The sequence below is a fragment of the Salvia hispanica genome, chromosome 3 (assembly GCF_023119035.1).
Source record: "Salvia hispanica cultivar TCC Black 2014 chromosome 3, UniMelb_Shisp_WGS_1.0, whole genome shotgun sequence".
Lineage (NCBI taxonomy): Eukaryota > Viridiplantae > Streptophyta > Magnoliopsida > Lamiales > Lamiaceae > Salvia > Salvia hispanica.
Genome location: NC_062967.1, coordinates 4,155,636 through 4,164,119, shown reverse-complemented (window position 1 = coordinate 4,164,119; position 8,484 = coordinate 4,155,636). Strand labels below are relative to the sequence as shown.

General features: G+C 34.2%; 1 pseudogene; it reads left to right on the top strand.

Moving 5' to 3' along the window:
- Positions 1-8,065, top strand: part of LOC125216383 — an 18,314-nt pseudogene extending 10,249 nt beyond the window's left edge.
- Positions 8,066-8,484: the final 419 nt, after the last annotated feature.

Below are 8,484 nucleotides of genomic sequence, written 5' to 3'. Positions count from 1 at the left end.
TTACTGCATATAGAATTTGACATTAACACCCTTTTAATTTAATTAATAATTATTTAAATTTAAAATATATTACACTTGACATTATATTAACCACAAGATCTTCTAATCTAATGGTTGAAAATTAGTCTTAATTTGGGATTGGTAATTAGTTAGCAATTGATTACATCCCTTCAGTTGTCTATATATTAAAACAAAGAGAGAATGTGTAACAAGAGAATTTTATGAATTTTGTAATTATATTTACTGGTATACTAATATTTGCCGATAAAACAAAGAGAGAATGTGTAAAAAGAGAATTTTATGAATTTTGTAATTATATTTACTGGTATACTAATATTTGCCGATAATTTAATTTGTATGCCTGTTATATAACCATCAAATATCCATCACATCATATTACTACAGAAAATCTGATTCCGACACTTTGAAAAGTACAATATGGGCTCGTAATCATGCTCTAATAATATAGTACTATTAATCCTTCGGTCCAACATTTATCATTTAAAATGTCATTTTGACTCGAAAAGAATTTTAAGAAATTGTTTAATTTTGTGAAGAAAATTAAAAGGAGTAAGTAAGTCTATGATAAAATCAAAATTATTAATATTATTAATTTAGTTAAATTCTGTTAGAATTTACTCCCTCCGTCCCACTTTAGGAGTCTCAGTTTATAACTTTTGGGTCCGCTTTAGGAGTCCCGGTTGGAATATTCCATAATTGGTAATAGGCCCCACATTCCACTCACTTTTTTCCACTAACATTTTATTATAAAACTAATATATAAAAGTATGACCCGCATACCACTATTTTTTTTCACCAACTTTCCTTTTTTTTTCTTAAAACTCGTGTCGAACTCAATGGGGACTCCTAAAGTAGGACGGAGGGAGTATTAATTTTATACTCCCTCCGTCTCATTAAATATGCAACATTTGCTTTTCGGCACAAGATTTTATGTAGTGTTGTTTTGTGAGTTAATGAAGAGAGAGTAAAGTAATAGGGGAAAAAAAATAGAGTGTATTGTTTCCATTTTTAGAAATGTTTCATTTTTAAAGGGACAAACTAAAAAGAAAAACGTTTCATTTCTAATGGGACAGAGTGAGTAATTGATTGTGAGTGTTAAAAGTTAGTGTAACGTGAAGTTCGTATACAAAAAATGGAAAAAAGTAAATAATTTTTTTTTTAATTATAGACAACCCAAAATGATAAAATAAATTTTTAAACGGTAGACAGATGCAGTACTTGTCAAATATATTCTATATTCTTTGTGTTTACAAACCAAATAGGAAAATGCATCAAAAAAATTGCTTGTTTTGTCGTGAGAGTTTATTTAATCTATAAACAACATCATCAGCTCACGAGTTTAAATTAAAACGTGTTTACTTTTTCAACAGAATAGCAGAATGCGTGTCACTTGTAAGATTCTCTTTATTTCCGAATAATGATGGATATAAAAGATTACTATTTGTGAATATCTATAAGATTAACTTCAATTAATTTCTATGATCATGCATTGAGAAGCTCTCAACTAAAAGGAGAATTGAGAAGATGATCAAAGAACACAAACAGTTCTCAAATTTTAGAGAGAAAACAAAAAAGATTGATAGAAAGTGTATCCTAATCTAGAATGCATTGAGTAGCTCTCAAATGGAGAAGGAAGCCTCAGTCCTTTTGTGAGTAAGTGCATGTTAATCCGGATCATCGAGTTTATGTGTGGGTCTTAAGTCGGGTCAAGGGCCTGATGTGCCCCAATTTTGGGCCTGAGAAGACATGTGCCACAATTTTGGGCCTAAAAATTCTCACATTCATTATCAATTTTATATCCACGATTAATTCACCACTAGTATAGTAACGACGGCATTACCTCGTTGACGGTATGAGACAGCTCATGTGAAAGGAAAAACTGGCGACCGCTCGCCTGACATACGTGATGCATGTTGCACGCTCATCCATTGAGATGGTGTCATTGCCGACATTCCTTGGAATGCGAGCATTCGAGCATTATCTACTGATTTTAAAAAACAATTTTTAATTATAGACATCTAAATAATTTATGAACAATGAAAAGAAACTGCTAAATTTCACAATGATCCATAATTTAAGTCGGCCCCTGAATCGGTTAAACATTATACTTTGTGAAATATATAGTACTTAAGTAAATCCTATACATTTGGGAAGTTTTTATCAATTATTTTCTCACCCCATTTGTTAGTCTATTCGTTGTGGCATACATTTAATAAATTAATCATGCACAAAAAAAAATTATCAAGCCACGTATAATTATCCTTATATAGAGTTAACTTTGAAAGAAAAAGAAGGAGAATATTGAATTAGAATATTGCATTCTCACATTTGATTCGCTAAAACTCAAATGACTAAAGGAGGGTCTAAAACTAGGGATGTCAATTCAACCCGAAACCCGTGGGCCTACCCGAACAGCCCGATAAAATGAGCGGGTTAAGGCTGTAATTTAATTACCCGAATACAAAAAGGGCTAAATGAGAAAAACTTATCTCACGCATTAATACTACCAAGAACACGAATTTTGTGAAGAAAGTTGCAATGCAAATAAATTCTATTAAAGTTAGAATTGTTTTATATATTTCTTTATTGAAAATTTAGTTATGAAATTAGATTATGCTGTCATGGCTCTTTGTAAATGCATCACCCATAATTTAATTAAGTCGTTTGATAGCACGTCTATTAGTAAATAATAAAGGGCTTGGCACGCTTTTTAAAAACAAAACTACAGCCACTTTTTGTAAGGGGTTTTATATTAAGTCTTTCTTCTTCCCTGCGACAAACGACGGCCATTGTCCTTCATTTTGTTCTGCAAAAACAAATTTCAGATTAAATTCAGCCCCTCTAATTATTCTATTTTAATAATTTATGCTTCAAAGACACTTATATAGTAAGGGCTTAAGACAAATTTTGCAATTTTTAAAGAAAATAGAAAAAAAAAAACAAAAAAAAAACAAAAAAACAAAAAACAAATTTGGGTAAAGGCTTGCCCTACCCTCTTCTTTAGTGTTTACTGTGTCTGCCCCTGATTTTGGATGTAGTCTAAACAACATATCTAATATTCTATTTTGAATTCTTGGATATTTGGATTATGATTAAGTAGTCGACTTATATGAAATGTACTGATTTGATAAATTTTGATTCGTCTATCCCATGTATGCAATCAATTCAAGGCTTATAGTATTAAAAGTAATTGTTTGTTGATAATTAAATCTGCATTCTACATATTTATTGCAAATTTGCAAATATATAGCTAATATATTGGATGTGTATGTGCGGTCGGTGATTTTATCCAGTAATTGTATCACTATATGCACGATGTAGAATTAATTTGATTGCTAGTTTTTTTTGGCAATTGTACTTTTTTTTTTCAACACATTACTATCGCAATTCTTGGATTATGATATCATTGCTGACCGATTCAATAAGTACTAGCCTTATATAAAAACATACTACTCCCCCTATTTAGATAAATATTGATTATCTCCATTATTCTTATACATTGCATATATAGCTAATATATATAAGTACTATCCTTATATAAAAACATACTACTACTCCCTAAATGCATGATGTAGAAACAATTTGATAGCTAGTTTTTTTGGCGATAGTGCATTCTTTTCAACTCAATTCTATCGTGAATTCTTGGATTATGATATATTGGTGATAGATTTAATAAGTACTAGCCTTATATAAAACGTACTAATGTAGTCGCATATATAGCTAATATAACGGATATGTATATGTAGTCAGCGATCTCATCAAGTAATTATATCAGTATATGATAGTACTTGTATAGTATTGCATATATAGCTAATTAATATATAAGCAGTGGCGGAACCAGAATTTTAACGATGGGGGGACCAAACGGCCATCAAAATTTGTTGAGTGTGTTCAGAGCTAACGACGCGGAAACAACTCGAAGGTGAGCAATATAAAAGGCCACGATTGAGACGATGAGAAAATTAATTAGTGAATAGATTTTAGAGCATGACACATATTTTTATTAATATTTTATGATATATTTTCATACTCCTAGTATTTATCAAATCAAAGAGTTATTATCAGCTATTATTGATTTTTTATAATAATGGACATCACATTAAAATTGATTTTATTAATATCATATGGTTATATTTTATAATATTTTATAAAATCAAAAAATTATTTGATAATATTAAATTATAAAAATCATTCTTTTATGATTATAAATTAAAATGATTAATGTAAAAAATTACTAGTGAAAAAAATTCAATCAAAGTTAATGTGAGAAAATTCATAAAACATAAATGAATATGAGAAAACTAACAAAAGTTACTAATTTCATAAAATAAAAACGTCACAAATGAATTATGTGTATAAGTTTTAAATGAAATTTACTAATAATATAGTACTACATAGTACTCCCTCCGTCCACGAATAGGAGTCTCATTTCTATCTGACACGGGTTTTAAGAAATGTTAGGAAAAGTGAGTGGAAGTTACTGGAATAGGGGTCCCGCTTGTATATATTAGTTTTAAATGATATGTGAGTGGAAGGAGTTAGTGGAATGTGGGGTCTTTTTACTATTTATGGTAATTATGAATCGGGACTCCTATTCGTGGACGGACCAAAATGGAAAAACGGGACTCCTATTCGTGGACGGAGGGAGTATTTATTATGATAATTTAATATTACTTATACAAAATTACTAACATATAAACCTAATAAACATAAATGAATTCAAAATAGAAGAAATAGAGTCCAATATATCCAAAAGATGAATACAAAATAGAAGAAGTAGAGTCCAAATACAAAAGCAGAAGAAATAGAATCCAAAATATCCAAAAGATGAATACAAAATAGAAGTAGAGTCCTAAATACAAAATAGAAGTAGAGTCCTAAATACAAAAGACCAGAGGGGTTTCAAACCCACTACCTCTTGATAGAAGACCAGAAATTTACCCAACTGCACTAGCATTTAACATTTATGTTTATACTTGCATATAAATTATATAGTATTAATCAAATGGGTGAGGGGCCCAAGGGCCACATCGTGCCTCCGCTCCTGTATATCAGATGTGTATGTGCAGTCGACAACCTTATCAAGTAGTTGTATCGCACTATATAGTTTTTTGCCAATTGTGCATTTTTTTTTCCAAAACACATTACTATCTCAATTCTCAAACTACTCAAAATTAACATGATATTTCTTCTCTTGTTTTTGCTTCTCCTGATAATTATCATCTTATACTTCCAAGCACAAATATATAGCTAATTGTGTATCAGTACAATTATATCAATTGTACAATATTTTCGAAAAGGAAATAATTTACCATCTTAAATTCTGTACCTTCTAATATTGTCCTTATCTACGATCTCCCCCAAGTCTCTATCCTATTAGTATATTTTAATATAGTGAATATTATATCAGTTAAACCTGTTTCATCCCGAATAAAATGAAGAGACTTGTTGTGATGTAGAGTACCATTTTCGTATTCATCTTTTTATACTCATATACACTACCTCAAAACCTAGATATGATGATGTCACTTATTTTTACTCTTTCTTTTTATTGGAATTTATGCCCGGTCAATGAACTTTGACCAATTATAATTTCAACGAGATATTTAATTTTGTGAAATTAAATAATATAGTGTCGATCTACGTTTGGAGTAGATGACCGTGGTATATTTATTTTCTCAAATCCGATTCCCGGTGAGTGAGAAATAATGGATTAAAGTTGTGCAAAATTGCAAACTTAATGAGCTATGAGAGAAGCTTAGGGAATAATTAAGAGAGTTAATTATCCCACATTGGAAGTTACAACCTTATTAAACTAGTATTTAATAAGAAGGATTATTACATGTAATAATTATAGTGGACTAAGATGGGCTGTAAGAGCCCACACGCGCGCACACGCGCGCGCCGCCCGCCCCACCGCGAGCCCGTGGCCGTGTCCTTGGATCTTGGCAATTGGTCTTTGGGCCTGGTCGTGGGCTTGGTGCTTGGGCCTAGTTGCGGGCTTGGCCCAAGTCTAGTGGGTCTAATTCGTCCTTGGATCTTGGCAATTGGTCTTTGGGCCTGGTCGTGGGCTTGGTGCTTGGGCCTAGTTGCGGGCTTGGCCCAAGTCTAGTGGGTCTAATTCTTTTTAGACCACCACCGACGACCGTTACGGTCTGGCATTGATGACAGCCATCAAGGCTGCGTTGACCCCTACAGTGGACTGAGCCTATAAATAGGCTAGCCATTCTAGCATTCTCTACATCAGAAACTAGAATCCATACACTCTCTCCTCCCTCTGCATAGTTCTTCTGTCGAAGCTCTGCCCTCTCCTCCAATCCAGTTCGCCAGAGCTCTGTTGATTGCGGTGCTGCTTCATCAGAGACGTAGCCGTTTTATCTTTGGGGACGAAACGTCAATCCGAAGAGCACTACCGGGCGTATCTCGTCTTGCGGAAAGAGGCCTCCTCGACTCGGCTAATTCCTTTACGATCTATTTGTTTCGAGTTTTCCACTGTAATTTCGTTTCAGTTTCCATTTGTATTTCTTCTTGGGTTGTATTACGCTCGGCTAGTTTATCTATTGTAATCCCTAAATCTCCAACATTTTTCTCATTCCATAATCTGCATTCTCTACTTCCAAATACAGAAACCTAAAAATGGCAACAAACTCAAACCACCGGGCCCACCGGGGCTGCCGGTCATCGGCAACCTGCACCAAGTCGAAGGCCGGTTTCCGCACACGTACCTCCAACGCCTCTCAACGCAATACGGCCCCGTCATGTCTCTCAAGCTCGGAATGCGGCGCCTCCTTGAAATCACACGACGCCGTTTTCTCAAGCCGACCTGCTCTTGTCACCCTGAAGTGGCTGTCGTATAACCGCATAGACGTCGCGTTTTCACCCTACAACGACACGTGGAGAGAGTTGAGGAAGATCTCTACCCTCCATCTCTTCAGCACCAAGCAAGTTCAATCATTTCAGCCCATTTTCAGAGACGAAGTGAGCAAGATGATGGAGAAGATTGCTAGAGACGCCTCTTCTTCCACCCTCGTCAATTTGAGTGAGACGACGATGTCGCTTTTAAGTAATATCATCTCCAGAGTTGTGTTTGGGAAGATTTATGGAGGTGATCGTTTCATGGATATTCTTCGAGAAACTCAGCCCCTAATTGGAGGTTTTTTTATGGAAGATTACTTGCCTTGGCTTCGATGGATTGACAGCCTCTCTGGAATGGCTGCAAAGCTCGATCACAATTTTCATAACATGTATTCTTTCTGTGAGGAACTGATTGAAGAGCATATGAATCCTAATAGGCCTAAATCTATGGATGGTAACTTCATCGATATTTTGTTAAGGATTAAAAAAAATGGATCCTCTTCATTTCCTCTTACATTAGACCACATCAAAGCTGTACTAATGGTAATGAATTTTACATCTAAATATAATAATTTGAGAAATAATTGGGAGTTTGTTTGCAGGATTTAGTAGCCGGAGGGAGCGACACGGTAGCAGCTGCATTGGTGTGGACGATACCGGCGTTGATGAAAAAGCCTTTGGTAATGAAGAAGTTTCAACAGGAGATAAGGCGGATGGCAGGAAAGAAAGATTTAATCGATGAAAAAGACACAGAGAAACTTCCATGTATAAGGGCAGTTGTAAAGGAGAGTATGAGATTGTATCCACCAACTCCACTTTTAGTACCACGAGACGACCAAGAAATGTAGTGTAAATGGTTACGAAATTGACGGTGGAAGTATGATGTTTATCAATGCTTGGGCTATTGGAAGAGATCCCGCAATGTGGGAACATGCGGATGAGTTCTTGCCGGAGAGGTTTTTGGGGGGTCAAAGTCCGGAGTTGATCACTTTTGGATTCGGGCGGAGAGGGTGTCCGGGAATGATTATTGGCGATGGCCGAGGTGGAACTTGCATTGGCAAATCTTGTATACAAATTTGATTGGGAATTTCCGATTGGAATGAAGGAAGATGATATTGATTTCGAGTGTTTGTCTGGAACTGCAATGCACAAGAAGAATGATCTTTGCCTCCTTGCCAAGGTTGTTTAAAAGAGTAATCACCTCTTTAAATAAATAAAGACTATAGTCTAACACAATGTTCTGTATAAGAATCCACCAATATAGAATTTTGAAAGTCTACATCTACCTTTAATAAAAATACCTTTATTTTAATTTTACAGAAAAACTTGATATCTGTGAGACGGCTCACGCTGTAATGATTTAAATACAAAATGAAGGTCAAGCTTAATGGAAGGTGGTTTTGAAAGCTTAAGGTATACCTTAATTTAGAGTTCAAACCCATTCACTTTCGCCCCAAAAAAGTTTTTTAAAAATTATATAGTTAAATGTAACTTTCATAATAAATCAAATAGTATTTAATAAGTATTATTTAGCTTTAGAATATTTTAATAGCTTTATTTAGAACATTGCTTAGTTACGTGCATATATGGTGCATATACCATGCATCT